Consider the following 17,411-nt stretch of genomic DNA (forward strand, 5'->3'; position numbering starts at 1 on the left):
AGAATTTATTCTCAGTCCCTCATCAACATAAAACATAGCAAAGAGTTCATAAATCTAATTAAGGACATTGGAATAAGGAAAAATCACTGAATATTTAGTTAGGATATGCAAGCTTCATGTACAAGCTAGCCATTAGAGGCAGTCATAAATGCCAATTGAAAAGCACTCAATAACTTCTAGTTGATGAAAGTACAAGACAGGTGAAACGATAGCCTACAAAGGCAGAAATGTGTGGTTGATTGCCTGTAGATGTTTGTTTGTTTGTTTGTTTTGGTTGCATTTCACCTAAACAAAAGCACTGGAAAATCAAAAATAGCAAAAATTTTTATTATAACATTTTAATGGGATGTATTTCATTTTTTGCCTGCAAGAAAATTAACATAATCATGTTGTAACTGCTATAACAAATGGTATGATAACTTAGACTATGGCAGTACTCTGCCCCGGGGAACAACCTTTGCAAAAACTGGGGAAGAGAACAAATTCAGAGAATCCAAAAGCTCGGGAATGTTTGTAGATTAGCATCCTGTGATAAAATGCATTTGTGTATTCATCTAACAATGGTCATCCAGTGTCTTGATACAATGAGTTCCACATTTTAACAAGAAAATATGTAACCGCTTTTCTTCTGGTTATATAATTAAAAATTTGTATAACATTTATTAAAGCAAATGATTTTTTTTTCAATTGATGCCTCTGATTCTTCAATACAGGAGAAATTATTTCCTTTTTAACCTTTTTCCATGTCACTCATTATTTTCTAGATATTTCTTTCTTCATTACCTAAAGGATATCTTTGGAGATTTAAAAAAAAAAAAAAAAAAAAAAAGTCAAAGTGTAAAAAGTGGTCATAATCAAGCAGGTTTACTAGATATTTGGAAGCTTCAACTACACAAATCCAGAAGAAGGAAGGAAGGAAGGAAGGAAGGAAGGAAGGAAGGAAGGAAGGAAGGAAGGAAGGAAGGAGGGAAGGAAGGAAGGAACCTGCATTTGAAAGTCTCTAAGTCCCTAAAGATTTTGTTCAGCTAGTTTCGTGAAAGAGAAATTTCACCCAAAATTAATATGCAGCATATTGGCTGAAGAACTTTGCTTTGGATTTTCTGTAGTAGAAGTTCATATCCTGACTGTACTTTTCATCTAACGTGTGTTCTCAAAATCAAATTCATACTCTTGCTTTAATCCCCAGCATTATGTAGTGTACATTCTGTGCTAGTTCTTTTTCAGTCTGTCCCAAGGAAAAAAATCAGTATTTATTGGAGAAGAGTGGATAAGAAAGAGAGTAAGTGAAATGAATTGTTAAGTCAGTAGTGAGGGTAATCAATTGAGAGATAAGAGATTAAAGTCACTTTCTGTGCTCCTAGAAAATTATTTTAGCTAGCGTTTCTCATACATCTGGTCAAAATCCTCCAGTAGGAGGAGGTGTTGCACTTGTGCTGGGGCAATCTCACGTGTTTATACAGACAGAGCGAAGAACCCCTTGAGAGCTGCCCTATAGAGAAGGACTTTGGGTTACTGATACATGAGAAGCTGGACATGAGCCAGTAGTGTGTGCTTGCAGCCCAGAAGGCCAACTGTGATCTGGGCTGCATTAAAAGAGGAGTGGCCAGCAGGGGGAGATCCCCTTTTACTCATCTCTTGTGAGGCCCCATCTACAGTACTGTGTCCAGGCCTGGGGCCTCCAGTACAGAAAGGATATGGAGCTCTTAGAGCAGGTCCAGAGGAGGGCTATTAAGATGATCAGAGAGCTGGAGCAGCTCTCCTGCGAAGAAAGGTCGAGGGAACTGAACTTGTTTAGCTTGGAGTGGAGATAACTCTGGGGAGACCTCTTTGTGGCCTTCCAGGATTTGAAGGGAGCGTATAACAGGAAGGGGAACAGCTTTACGAGAGTGGATAGTGATTGGACAAGGGGAATGGTTTTAAACTAAGACAGGGGAGGTTTATATTAGGTATTACAAGGAATTTTTTTTTCACTCAGAGAGTGATAATGTACCTGAACAGGTTGTCCAGAGAAGTTTTGGATGCCCCATCCCTGGATGCATTCAAGCAAGGCTGAATGTGGCTTTGGGCAGCCTGGTCTTGTGGCTGGCAAACATGCCCATGGCAGGGGAGTTGAAACTAGATGATCTTTGTGGTCCTTTTCAACCCAGGCCATTCTATGATTCTATGACACTGAGATACATTTGCCAGTGTTGTCCTACATTTTTTCTATGAACAAAATCCATGACTAAAACACTGTAATTCCTACATAAGATACACAAAGAAGCTTCCTGTTTGGACCATGCATACAAAAACTGTACTTTGCTAAACACTGAAGAGAAAGAGATGCTGTGGAGGTACTTCACTGGATCAAAAGCAGAAATCCAAGTACCATGGGAGTCATTGAGCCACTTGAGCAGTATTTCCAAGTATATTTATTATATAATTTATAGGATTAGGCACTTGGACAAATTGACAATTTGTGAACTATATTTGTTATTCTAGCTCTATATTTTCAGGCCAGTGAAGCTTCAGATTTCTCAGTTTTATTAATTTACTTACTGTTCCTCATAATAAAATTTCTAAAGAGAGTTCATAGACAGACTCCTGTGAGGGTTTTAATGGAGACGAGTCACTATACCTACATAGAAGTTTTCTCTAAAGCTGAGACTGGAACTAGATCTGTGACTAACTGCATTATATTCCAGATGATGAATTTCCATTCAGTACAACTGTTATGTATCCTACAGAATTTAATATTAAATACATTCAGCTTGAGTGCAGTTATCAGTCCTCGCTGTTCTGAGAGTGTACTAAGATTCTTTCTCAGTCTACATCCTAGCCATTTGGATGAAAGTCAATGTCAAACGTGAAGTCCTACAACTAATGCAACATAGACCAGGAAAACAGAAAAGAAAACTAATGTGATTAAACTATTTCCTCTAAATGGCCCAATCACAAATATAACTTTTTTTTTTTTTTTAAGTATTATTACTCTACATAATATTTGAATTAAAAAGTCCCATCAGACTGCTCCAATCTAAATGATCACAGGCTTCTCTGCCTTCTGTAGACTTGAAAAAGAACAGACAAGTGCAAACGGCATTTACAGCTTTTAATTGGTGTCATTAGCAATTCTTAAAAGTCAGCAGGACAAACAGTGGCCTTTTGTTAAGAATTCAGTGATGCACATCTGCTTTGAACTCATCAGACTTAAAGACAAGTAATAAAATAACTGAGTGAATGACTTAAGTCCATGTCTACCATTGAAGGCTGCTTGCAGGGGATTTATTTTTTGATTAAAAAAGATTACATTGGGGATCATGGTCACAGAAGGGTTAATGCTTCTTTAATAAAAGAAGATCCTGAAATAGTGTTAATATACTGAATCACTAATAATAACCGACTTTTTATTATTTTTTATCTTATTTCTAGCATTAATATCTATAAGCTAGTCTTTGAGGAAAATCAGGATGGTTAAGATTTGTATCAGCAAGTAAGTGCAAACAGGCTATCGATAACAGTTAAGATGTAAGACTGAAGAGTTTGATCCTTTCAGTACTACTGAGCACTAGAATAGGTATTCTAGATATCCTAGACCAAAGTTTGGTCTCAAAAACTTTGTTAATTCTACATAACACAACATCCAATGTAACTATACCCAAATGTGAATAAAAAGTAACTGATAAAGACTCTGAAAAACTCCTAGAAATCTTAAAAAAAAAAAAAAAAAAAAAAAAGTTGCTTCACTTCATTGCATCTGTACACGGTAGTGGATAAATTACTGCTTAATCATTCCTTACACTGTTAACAGAGTGTTAGCTATTGTTCCACATGAAAAATCCATGTTGGAAATCAAATTCAAATAATTTCTGAGTATTTTTTGTAGTGAAAAGGAAAGATGTATTAAGAAGAAATACTTTGTGGTTCTCATACTGCTGATGAAGAAAAACCTTTCTCTGGTTCAGTTAATTTGTAGTGATGTCAGGCTGGAATTTTCAAAGATGCCTGAAAATTAAATGACTGGCTTCTATTGACTTTTTTTTTTTTTTTAAATATAACTTTTATTTTAATAAACGAAAGAATTAATGAAAAGGATCGGATAGTAAAGTGAGTGTAGAAAAGTGAGTGCAAAATGTATTAATGTATTTTTCTTGGCACCTCACACATCTACAAATATTTTGCTCACTGCATTAGTGCCTGTATTTTTTATTTTTTTAGATGTGGTAAACAAACAAAACAAAACAAATAAAGGAAAAGAAAAGAAAACAAACAAACAAACAAAAAAAAACCCCAGGTAGTTATCTTATACTCTGTAGGAGTGCACTCAAAACACCTCACAAAAAGTCATAGTTTTCACTATTTTGTAGAAGAAAAAATATATATATTATTTAAGTTAACAAAATACCATGACTACTCTGTATTATCCTCTTGTGCACATACCACTTGGAAAAAGGAACAATTGCAGGGAATAAAAGTGCTGGGACTGATAAAATATAAGAGCACAGCACCAAAATGTTGCTCTTGATAGTTTCTTCAGGCATCTATACCTTTGCTAAAGGTTGCTCAAAAATGTAATACACATTTGTTATGAAATGAATGATCTGTCTGAGTCCCAAAGCAAAATCCAGCTAACTCTTAGATTTGTGGATCTTAATGATAAAACAAGATCATCCTTGAGAATGGCATCAGGTTGCCACATGGTTTATGTTTCACTTCAAATCCATATTGACCTACCTTCAACCTAACTTTCTAATTTTAATTAGAATTCACTGTCACTTTTTGAAAGATGATGGATTTTATACTAAACTATTTGGGGAAAAAAAAATAAAAAATAAAAATGAAGAAGAAGAAAAAACTGCTGGAATTTTAGATTCTCTGAAATTTTAAGCCATTACAAAATAAAATGTTGCTGATTTTATAAACTTATGACAAAATACACATATTTCAATTTCTGAGATATTACTACCTAATTTTTTTGAGGGACAATAATAAAGCAATTGACTTTTAAGACAGATGACTGAAAGCGTATCCTGTCTTGAAATCAGTGATAAAATCAACATCTGTACATCATTTTGAGTCCAAAATCTTATTCTTCTGGGGCTTGAAACTGCACAAATTTTCCTTGGAGACTAATTTAAAAGCATGACTACGCCTCTGCTTTCTACAGACTTTAATGAAGAAAACAGGATCAATTATGCAGTTTGGCTTTTACTCATCTCACCTTGGCATTACGCCTATAACAAACAAGCTGAAGGTAAAAGTTTTCTTATCTTAGGATACAATCAATGGAGAAATATATATAGTGATTGCCAAGGTTCGCTTTCAGAGCTGTCCCGGCCAGAACCACACCAAATGATCGCGAGGTACAGGGGTAAAGCATGAATGTCCATGCTGCAGTTCAGGTCTCAGGCTGCAGAGAATGCCTGGCCCTGTCACTGCTACAGGAGGGCAGCTGGCATACCACCTGTGTGTGATGTGAGAAGGTGGATTATCTGCTCAGCATGGTGGTAGAGCTAAAGGAGGGAGTAGAAAGGCTGAGGAGCATCTAGAATTGTGGGAAGGGGATTGATTGGTGGAGTCACACTCTGCCATCCCTACAGGAATGGTATGGGGGAGATGCTCCTCAAGCAACAGGGGATCATCTGCTGTCTCACAGTCAGATGGGAAAGGGGGACCTCAGAGACAGTGAGGGATGGAAACAAGTTCCTGTTTGGGGCAGCAAGCGGACTATTCCTCAGCCTGTCCCACCTTGCCACGTGCCCTTGCATAAGAGGCATGAGGCTCTGGAGCTGAAGGGACTGGGAGGTGTGGATGTTGATGAAGGTCTATCCGTGCAAGAGAGATTGCCCAAGGTTAGCTAGTCTGCTCCCCATTATGCTACAGTGTCAGACAGGAAAAAAAGAAGGGCTGTTGTCATAGGGGACTCCTTTCTGAGGGGAAGCGAGGGCCTGATATGCCACTCAGATCAGTCCAAGAAGTGTTGCCTGCCTGGTACCCTAGTGAGAGATGTTGCTAGGAACATCACTTGCTTTGTTCAGCCCTCTGATTATTATCCATTACTAGTTTTCCACGCTGGAAATGAAGAGGTAGGCAAAAGAAGTTCTTGGGTGATCGAAAGGGACTTCAGAGCTCTGGAAAGACTGCAGAAGGGATTGGGAGCGCAAGTTGTGCTCTCCTCTGTCCTCTCAGTTGGTGACTGAGATTCACACAAAAGGAGGAGGGTGGACATGCTTTTGCAAATGATGTCACACTCGGGGCTATGAGTACTACAGTTTGGGACACAGCCTTGAGAAAGGGGGAATGCTGATGGCGGATGGGAGCCGACTGACTAGAAGGGCCACAAATATTCTTGGGAACAAGCCTGTTGGGCTGTTTAGCAGGGCTTTAAACTAGGTATGATGGGGGAACGGAGTGTACTGGGTGACAGAGAAGCATGGAGGAACAGTGTCACCTTGGGAGGCGGTAACGGAGAACCCCAGACTTCTCTTGGAGATATTAGGAAGGGCTCCTCTGAGAAGGCAACGAGGCCAATAGCTAAGCTGAAATGCCTCTATACCAATGAGCACAGCATGGGAAATAAACAGGAGGAGCTAGAAATCATGGCACAATTGGGAAAGTATGACCTAATTGCTATCACGGAAACATGGTGGGATGAATCCCATGATTTAGAATACCCTGATTGAGGACTACAGGTTCGCCATCCCCCAGCAAAAGAAGTCAAGCAGGGGAGGTGGGCTTTGGACCTGCAGCTTAAATTGAGGGAGAAGAGGGAAATGTACTGGAAGTGGAAGCAGGTTTGTGTAGCCTGGGAGGAATACAAGGCTGTTGTCCTTGTGTGTAAAGATAGGACTGGGAAAGCCAAGGCACAGATGGAGCTGAACTTGGCGAGGGATGTGAAAGATAAAAAGAAGAGGTTCTACAGGTACATAGGCAGGAGGAGACAGGCCAAGAAGAGTGTTCCTCCTCTGATGAGAAGTACTGGGGAGCTGGCTTCCTTGGACATAGAAAAAGCTGAGGTACTCAGTGAGTCCTTTGCCTCAGTCTTCACAGGTGGTCAGGCTTCCCATGTCTGCCAGGACCATGAGCCTCTAGGTGAGGGTGTGGGCAGTGGTTTCTATCCCACTGTAACAGTGGAACAAATCTGAGTCTTGCTCATGAAATTGAACGTGTATAAGTCCATGGGCTAGATGATATCCATCCTAAGGTTCTGAAAGAGATGGCTGCTCTCCATCATATTTGAAAACTCGTGTCTGTCTGGTGAAGTCCCCAGTGACTGGAAAAGGGGAAACATTATTCTCATTTTTAAGAAAGGGAGAAAGGAAGACCTGGGCACTACAAGCCGGTGAGCCTCACCTCTGTGCCTGGGAAGATCATAGAGCAGATCCTCCTAAAAGCTATGTTAAGGTGAGAGATAAGATGTATATTAGATAAAGAGGTGATTCGAGACAGTCAGCATGGCTTCAGCAAGGGCAGATCTTGCCTGATCAATCTGATGGCCTTCTATGATGGAGTGATGGCTTCAGTTGATGGGGGAAGGGTAATGGATGTCATCTACCTGGACTTCTGCAAAGTCTTTGACATGCTCTCTTCTAATGCAGGCCAGGATGCCGTTGACCCTCATGGCCACCTGGGCACACTGTCACTTCATGTTCAGCTGAGCATCAGCCAACACCCCCAGGTCCCTTATCTCTTCACAGTCATCTAGCCACTCTTCCCCAAGTCTATAGAGAGCTGCATGGATTATTGTGGCCAAAGTGCAGGACCTGACAGTTGGCCTTGTTGAACCTCATCCCATTCATGTCAGCCCAGTGATCCAGCTTATCCAGATCCCTCTGAAGGGCCTCCCTACCCTGAGGCAGATTGACACTACCTCCCCACTTGGTGTCAAAGAGATAAAAGACCAACTTGGTGTCAAAGAAGATAAAGGAGCATGCCATTATGAGGAAAGGTTGAGTAACCTGAGTCTGTTCAGTCTGAGGGAAAGAAGACTGGGAATAGTTCTGATTAATGTTTATAAATATCTAAAGGGAAGTGGGAGGCAAATGGATGAGGCCAGACTTTTTTTTGATGATGTGTAATGAAAGCACAAGGAGCAATGACCTAAAACTCGAACATAGGAAGTTCCATACAAACACGTGGAAGAAATTATTTATGATAAGGGTGATGAAGCACTGGAACAGGTTTCTCATAGATGTTGTGGAGTCTCATTCTATGGAGATATTCAAGATATGTCTGGACGCCTACCTGTGTAAACTACTGTAAGGAACCTGCTTTAGCAGGGGACTGGACTCAGTGATGTCCTGATGTTCCTTCCAACCCCTGCAATTCTGTGATTCTGCACCCAGATGGCTAAGCAGCCATTCTGGCTTGTATCAGAAATAATGTAATCTGCAGGGCTAGGAAGTTGATCTTCCCTCCATATTAGGCACTAGTGAGGCTGTACCTCAAGGAATTGGGATTGTTAAGTCTGGAAAAGAGTGGGCACAGGGAATACCATATCATTCTCTACAACTATCTGAAAGGAGGATGTAGTGAGGTGGGGTTCAGCCTCTTCTCCTGGGTAACTAGTGAGTGGACTAATGATAATGATATTAAGTAGCACCAAGGGAAGTTCAGGTTGGATATTAGGAAAAATTTCTTCTTGAAAAGAGTGGTAAGGCATTGGAATATGTTGCCCAGGGAAGCGATGGATCACCATCCCTGGAGGTTTTCAAGAAAATGGTTTAGCTATCAGAATGATACTGAGTTGTTGGTTGAACTTAGTTGTCTTTTCTAACATTAATTCTTCTATGATTCTGTGCTGTCTCTCTGTTTGTTTAAACTAAACCTAGTCAGTTAGTTCATGTGTTCTTAAGAAGATTAAATATAGACTTCTATGGGAAAGCAGACTAATAATAACAACAATTACACAGCAAGTACACAATACTGAAACAGAATAAGATATGAAAATATGCAACAGTTGTCTTTTTTTGTCTTTTTTTTCTTTTTTTTCTTAACACATAGATTTGTTCTCTAACAGAAAATCAGGCTGAACTGTATTCATTAGCTAGTCACCTTCATTACACTATACTTGATAGAAGACAAAAATTATAATTGTTGGTTTTATTTAAGAAAACATTTGAGAGAATCACTGTTCATACAATGCATTATGTGGTACATTTCAAAGTATAGAAAATTGTTACAGAAATGAAGAATGAAGAAAAAAGAAAAAAAAAAGAAGTAAACAATGCTGAAATGACTGAAAACTTGTCACTGCTTAACACTAAGCAGGATATTCTGTATAATGGAAAAAAATACACTTCAGCAATCCTCTAAAATAATAAGTAAGCATAGGATAAAATAAGAGCTCTTTTGTTCCTCCTGTACTTTTTATGTAACATAATCACACATACGTGTTATCTTCTCAGTCAGTTTGAGCGATAATGAGTCAGTAATGAGTAATACTCTGGGAAAAAAAAAAAAAGAAAAAAAAGAAAAAAAAGAAAAAAATGTTTATTATGTATGATGTTGTGTATATAAGATTGTTCTGATACAATTAATGAATTGGGAACACATCTAAACTTTTATTTGTTGGGGAAGTCAAGAAAGAGGGAATGTATAAGATATTCCAGATGTACATTGTATTGCAGACTCTAGAGAAAAATAAAGAAATGATGAAGCTATATAATCATGTTAATATTTGTAGTAAAATATGGTTATATCTTCAACTGCTGAAAGTCTTATTGTACAATGTACTCAGAGTAGCAAATAATTTAGTCCTCTGTAATGAAGATTACTAACTCAATAGATGAAAGTATAAAAGTTACCAATATCTTTATTTTATTAATAGGCAAATATTGTTGAGATGCAAGATTGCATCTGCAGGCCTATACTGAACTCAAACCTCCTGAAAGGCTGGGTTTTAGCATCCCGTCTAAAAGAACAGACTTCAGATTGGCCAAATCAGATTGGCAAAAAACGATATCATGAGCTTCCTGTGACTAAGTTGAAACTTATTATCTTCTAACTATTCTATCAATTTAAACATTTAAACATCACCTAATTAACACATTCTTGCTGATTATGATTATTGCTCCTTGGCTGGTTTACAAAAGGTGATCTTAAAATGGTCACTGGCTACTCTCCCTAGAAGTTGTGTGCGTGTGTTTTTTTTCTGTATGTCCTTTGACAGCAAAAAGATAATTCTGCTGAAATGGAAACTAGTTCAGAAGCTAGTAAGTACCAATATGAGGATTTCCTTAGATGGCAAAATTTACAATTAACAGCACAACAGAGATTGAAGCAGCCCCAATGGTAATTCCAGACGGCAAACAACACCAGAGGTATGATAACTACCACATTTTAAAAATCATAGAATCATAGAATCACAAGGTTGGAAACGACCTGTAAGATCATCTAGTCCAACCGTCTTCTCATTACCATTGCTACCACAAACTAAACCATATCTCATAGCTCCTCATCCAGGCACCTCTTGAATATTGCCAGGGACGGCGACTCTACCAACTCCCTGGGCAGCCATTCCAGTACCTGACCACTCTCTGAGAGAAAAAGTTTTTCCTCATGTCCAACCTAAACCTCTTTTGGTACAAATTGCAACCATTTCCTCAGATCCTCTCATTGCTTGGGAGAAGAGGCCAAACCCCTCTTCACCACAACCTCCCCTCAGGAAGTTATAGAGTGCAATGAGGTCTCCCCTAAGCCTTCTCTTCTTCAGAATAAACAATGCCAGCTCCCTCAGCCACTCCTCATAGGATTTGTGCTCCAGACCCCTCACCAGTTTCATTGCCCTTCTCTGGACACGCTCCAGTACAGAGGGATGATCACCTTCCTGCTCCTGCTGGCCACACTATTTCTAATGCAGGCCAGGAGGCCGTTGGCCCTCACAGCCACCTGGGCACACCGTCAGCTCAAGTTCAGCATCACCCCCACGTCCCTTTCCTCTTCACAGTCATCCAGCCACTCGTCCCCAAGCCTATAATGCTGCATGGGATTGTTGCAGCCAAAATGCAGAACCCAACACTTGGCCTTGTTGAACTTCATCCCATTCACCTCAGCCCAGTGATCCAGCTTATCTAGATCCCTCTGAAGGGCCTCCCTACGCTCAGGCAGATTGACAGTACCTCCCAGCTTAGTGTCATCTGCAAATTTACAAAGGGTAACAATGAGCTAAGTATGGCAGTGACAGTAGAGGATAACATTACAATATCTTGATCAGATGTAACTGAATGTAGTTATTTCTTTGTTACCACAGATGGCACAGACAAGTGTCTGTCACCCCTTTTTCTTTTTTTTTTCTTTTCTTTCTTTTTTTTTTTTTGTTCCCCTTTCTGTTCAACAAAGTTAGGGTAAACAACCAGTAATCCAGCTGTGGGAGCAGTGACAATCTCTTGATCTGGCTTTGTATGTTAATTATCAAAGAAGCTAGAAATGATTACTACATCCTTCTTTTGGGAATATTACCATCCAGTTATGTAACTTACACAAACAGTAGTTTCTTCCAGTGATGACACCTGAATTTGCAGCTGCCAGTGCAAGTTGTCTAAATTTCAAAGTCAAGCGTAACGTGTCTTTCAAAATAGCATATATTGCATGGGACAACAAGAGACTGGGATGTTAGTGCATGGGTTTGACAGAAGTATCTGTAACAGAAATAAAAATCACAGAAATGATCGTTGAATGCTTCTGATCATACTTGGCTGTCATATCATGACAAACTACTTTCCATGCAAATTGTAATGGGTTCATTTGAGCCCATCGTAATCACATTTAAATCTGTAGGACACAGTAGGTTTCTATTTCAATTTTGGTAATGGCTTAAAATGTACCCAAACCATTATTGCCAATTTAATCCAATCTTTAAAACTTCAAGGCACATCAGTACAGAGGAAATAATATGTAGAAACAGTTTTTTAAATAAATAATAAAATAATTCAAGCAATTACAAGTTTTATTTTGTATTCTAACAAAAATGATGAACCACATGAAATTAGCCTGAATTAAAATAATAATAATAATAATAATAATAATAATAATAATAATAATGATAATAATAAATGATTTGAAGGAAATTGTATGGTTAATGCCATTGTATACACTCAGTAAAACTCTTGAAAACATCTTGATGCTTTGATAAGAGTACTAATTCATTAAAATAAAATTGTCAGGTAATAATATAACTGTTTTAAAGAAGTTTTCATAGATAAGCAGCTGAAAAAGATAACCACAAATACACAAATAAACAAACCAAACAAAAAGAGAAAACAAATACATGAAAACAAAAATGAATATTATTTGAAAACAAAAATATTGTTTTTCATGTAACATTGAATTACTAAAGAAATAATTGATAATTAAGTCCCGCAACACAATTAGAAATTGAGTATTAACACTAAGATGCTACATTCTGACTGGGGTCTTCCTGTAAATGATTCTTGGTTCTATGCTAGTAAATATTTTATTAGAGAAGTAGAATAAAACACAAAATCATTACTAGTTGAATGAAGTTGATGCAAAAGCTAAAGGAATGTTAAATAATGAATAGTACAGGCCATTGATACACACTGTGCTCTGTATGTAATAATCTAAGGACGGGGATATTGTAAGGTGCAGATATGTAATTTTGTCATTACACAAAACAAACCAGCTGATTCATGATAACTGTCTGTGCAAGCAGACTTGCCTTTCAGAAAATCAAGATTGCTTCAATTAGTTTAGCTTGGTAAAAGAGGAATAACCTAACTCAGCTTATTTTGTTTATTCCAGGTTTATTGTAAATAGTGGAACAGACAGTAGAGATCTTCTGACATACAATAATAGGGTTTTTTTTTGGAGTGTTTGCTCAGTGTGACTAATAACAAGTAATATACTTAGGAACAAAGAGTGTTTGCAGTATTTAAAAATAGGGAAACATCACAATGAAAAAAAAAGTAAAAATAGAGATGATAATACTACAAAGTTGATTCATAAAAGGAAAGAAAAAAGTGAGTGGAACGTTAGAATAGACATATTCACATTTTTTATGGTGAGAGTAATTAATTGTTAGAATGAGTCTTAAAGATTTATACTGTATCCTGCTGGAATCTCTAGACATTTTTATTATTATTATTATTTTTTCTCTTAAAGATTATTCTCTACTCAGTGCTATTATTGACTTGAAGCAGGAATTAAAAGTCCTGTGTCCTGTGCTATGAAGGAGGCTGAACGAAATAAACTTGTCTTATTACACTTGTCACTTCTTATTACACTTATTACACTTTGTTACACTTGTCTTGTTATTTTCAGATGAATTGAATAGTTTATATATGGAAGTTTGTTTTCTGAAGATACTGCTTACAAGTTCAGATTGAAGCTGGTGCTTGAAAAGTAATAATTATGAAAAAGTCACTTATCTCTCTTTGTTGTGAAAAATTGTAATTATTCCGTCTCCTTAATTGGTTAGCATATAAGAAGCCACCGAGGCCTTCATGTCAGTGGTAGTGATCTCAGCTGATCAACCCTTATGCAATAGTTAAAGCACAAAATTGTGTAAGCTTATATAAAAGAAACAGAGTGGATGAAATGACTGTGGTACTCAGGATGGTTGCTTATACCGTGATTTGGCACCAAACATGATACTGAAACAAACGTAGTAGAAGAATTCTGACGTTGTCTGAAATTTCATATCAAATTCTGTGAATTTCCTACTCTGTAACAAAGATCTTTTTTCTACTGAAAAGAAATCAAAGAAAAAAACATTTATTACTATACCTACCTTTTAAGATATCTCTCTTCCAAAGTGTACTGCAAATTGTGTAAGTATATTTGGAATTAATTTCTATATTTTTCTTATAAAATGAAAGTACAGAATTCTAAATGATGAACAAAACTTAAAAGTGTTTTTGTCAGTTTTATTATTTTTACTTTTTTTGCAGAAACAAGAAATGCTTCTGTATCAATACGAACAAAATGCTGGACAGGTCTGTGACAGAATGTCACAAATCAACTTCCACAGCCAAAAATGGACTTATGAACCTATAAAACTTAGAGTCTTTGGCTTTGAAGCAACAGTCATCATCATTAATTGTTATTATTACACTCTTTGACATCTTTGAGGGGAAAAAAATAAAGACACAAAGGATTTAGTGAGAACCACAGTTGATCAGTTCAATACAAAGGAGCTACTCACATTTTTTTGATAATTAAAAAATGTCTGGGGGAAAAAATGCAAAAATGGACCTCTTGGTCTAGTTGTTTCTCATCTCATACAAAAATTCTAACAACTTAGTAATTTGTTGTTGTGGTTTGTTTTCTTTTAATTTGTGCAGAAATTAATACATGAGGGAGTTTGTCTTTAGCTAGGACTCTCAGACTGAAACATAGACATAAACCATAGACAGGATGCAGGCTAAAGTCTTTCCACATTTTTGTATTCTTCTTAAGGTTTTGAACATGCAATATAGTTTAAGGAGTTTGACATTTGAAGGACATTTTCACAGATATTTCCAAGTATCTTGCATATAAAGCCAGGCATATCATCTAAAAATTTTTATTTGCATATTCTAGCCAAGGTGATGCCCATTATCTAAAACTTAATAGTGTAAAGAACTTCAATAATTTGCTTATTTCTCTCAGATATTAGGACCTTGAAGCAACTAATCTAAACATTGGATATATAATCTGAACTTGCCATCTGGACTCCCTAGCTAGATCAATAGAATGGTAAGTACCTCTGTAGGACAATTCATCCTCTTCTACAGTGAATGTCTCTTTACTTACTATTCTCTATCTATGCTAGCTAAGGCTGACATTACAGGCACAGGATGAAATGATTATTTTTGGCAGGCTAGATTTTTAGGAGAACTTAATTTCCTTTTACACTTTATTTATATTTTGTTCATAGTTACTAGTTTCTAAAAATGATCTAATGTTAGACAAGATTAAATAGTTTTTGATACAGGAATGTTGATCAAGCCTTTTTTGAAAAGCCCAAGCTACTACACCAGTAGACAACTTGTCATGGTGCCTTATATACATCGCTAAAAATCACACTTAATCTTCCTTTTGGTGTCCAAGAAATTTCTCATTACCTTGATATGGAGAGAGAAAATGGCAGTAGAGAATTTCAGAGGGTGAATTGGTGAATTTTATCTCAGATCTTCTTATTAAAATTTTAAAATTCAAGTTTATAATAGTTTTAAGTTTATGATCTTTTACATATTTCAAACACATTTTTAAAGTATAATAAAATAAGAAATGACCGTCTGCTTCCTGCTACTTGTTTTTTTTCTGGAAAAATAAAAATATAATAGAGAATAACAGGGTTTTTATTATTATTATTATTATTATTATTTTCCTTGTTATTTTTCTTTACAGGCTTTCAAAGTTCAATATTTTGTTGTATAAGCACTATATAAAATTAGTTTTAATCAATCATCTGATTTTCTCCATTGATAGAACTACTCTTTCCATAAGAGACAGAAAAAAATCTCATTAGACCACTCAGATCATCTTTATACTAACTCAAGACTGATTGATCTTTACACTGCATTGCTCAGATGTTTGTCATGATGAAACACACCAAGAAACACACCAAGACAGACAGCAAATCACAATCAGTATGACACATAATTGTTGATAGTCCAACAATTTTTTAGGACACCAGATATTCACTTCACAAAAGCAATTCCAAAGCTCATCTATCCCATAATCATCCTGTACAAAGGATGAGGACCTAGATAGAAATTCCATAGCTCACTTTATTTTTTTTCTGGGTTAAGTGGTGTAAGAGATTATTCTTTTGAACCTTCGTCTCAAATCTTGCTGAGGAACACTGGACAAGTCCAGGCAAGTCCTGATCAAAACTGGCAAAATATTTTATCTGAAGATTTGCAGGCCAGGAGCAAGGAGAGAGAGATAAGCTGCAACTTAATGGCCAAAAAACAATCTTTTGTGTGAGGTTATCTCAAGGGAGATAGCCATCTCAGGGGGTACTGTCCAAGCACCCAGGTATTTCTATATGTCACTTCCCAAAGTTCCCAGGGATGCCACGTTAGAAGAAGAAGGATAAAAAGGGACCAACAACCAGGAAGGTAGATTTCTAACATCAGGTGCCTCACGACGTGATGCCTGCCTGCTGATGGACTCTCTGGGCCTGGTACCTGAGACCTGCCTCTTCCTCCTGGACTTCCTCTGTTGCTGTACATTCTTGCTGACTAATGCCGGCCACTGCTTCTCTCCTCCTGCGCTTTTGCCTCCGACTATTGGAATGGCATGCACCGGGACGCTGCTGGATCACCCTGATGGTGACTATACCCGCTTTACTCAGCTCTTGCTTCTTTTCTATCTTACCTATCACCCGCTTCTCCTTCCCCACCGTCTCAATCATAATAATCACCGGCTTCCCCTTCCCCATCTCTCTGATTGATTAAGATTTGTAATAAACTGGCCGGACCGAGATTTGAACTGGTGTTTGTTAATCTCACGTCAAGTATATATATATATCAAAGAACTTCCTCTCTCTCCTATAAGTTGGAGCAAGACAAGTGGGAACAAGGTGATCAGTACTGTGCACTAGATCACTTTAGCGGTAGGCACAACTACCTGGAAACTGTTAGAACTATGCTGTCTCAACCTTTGTATATACAGGAAAGAAATCTAAGATACTTAAGCTAAAAGATAGCCCCAATTCATTTGTCTGAGTGGAGACAGTAGTATGAGAGCTGCTCTGAAAGCTTTTGTTTGTTTGTTTTGTTATCCCAAAACATCCAAAGCAGATGTTGGTGATATGACAGTAGCAGATAAACCTTTCCACCAATATTCAAATACATTTTGTTGCTGTGCAACAGATGATTGCAAAGGGGAAGTCTGAAAAAAATGGCCTCTGATATAGAAGCGCGTATAAAGCAAATGTGTGTAACAGAATTCCTCCATGCAGAAAAAATGGCAGCCTTTAACATTCATCGATTCTTGCTGAATGTTTCTAGAGATAAAACAGTGGATGTAAGGCAATGCATGGTGCAAATCAACAGACTGCAAATGCAGTATAGAGCTGCATTTCAGTTTCAGTGCACTGTTAACAGTGTTGACTATGGTTGCAATGTTGCAGCGTTTGCACTGGGTGAATCCAACAAATGCTCACACCGGAACACCTCATGCATTTTTGACAAAATCTGTTGAACATAGGCTGAAGGAGACAGTTTCTTGGATCACATCATTACTGGTGATGATATACGGTGTTGCCACTAAGAGCCAGAGTCAAAATGGCAGTCCAAGGAGTGGGGATGCGTGACTTATTGATTGAAGAATTTCAAGATGGAGCCTTTAGTGGTAAAGTGATATGCACTGTATTTTGGGATAGGAAGCGGGTAATCATTCTGGACTTCCTGGAACCCAGACAAAGCAAATCTGACCACTATGCCAAAAATCTGACTAAGCTGGAGGCTTGAACATCCAGA

The sequence above is a fragment of the Meleagris gallopavo genome, chromosome Z (genome assembly GCF_905368555.1).
Source record: "Meleagris gallopavo chromosome Z, MGAL_WU_HG_1.1, whole genome shotgun sequence".
NCBI lineage: Eukaryota > Metazoa > Chordata > Aves > Galliformes > Phasianidae > Meleagris > Meleagris gallopavo.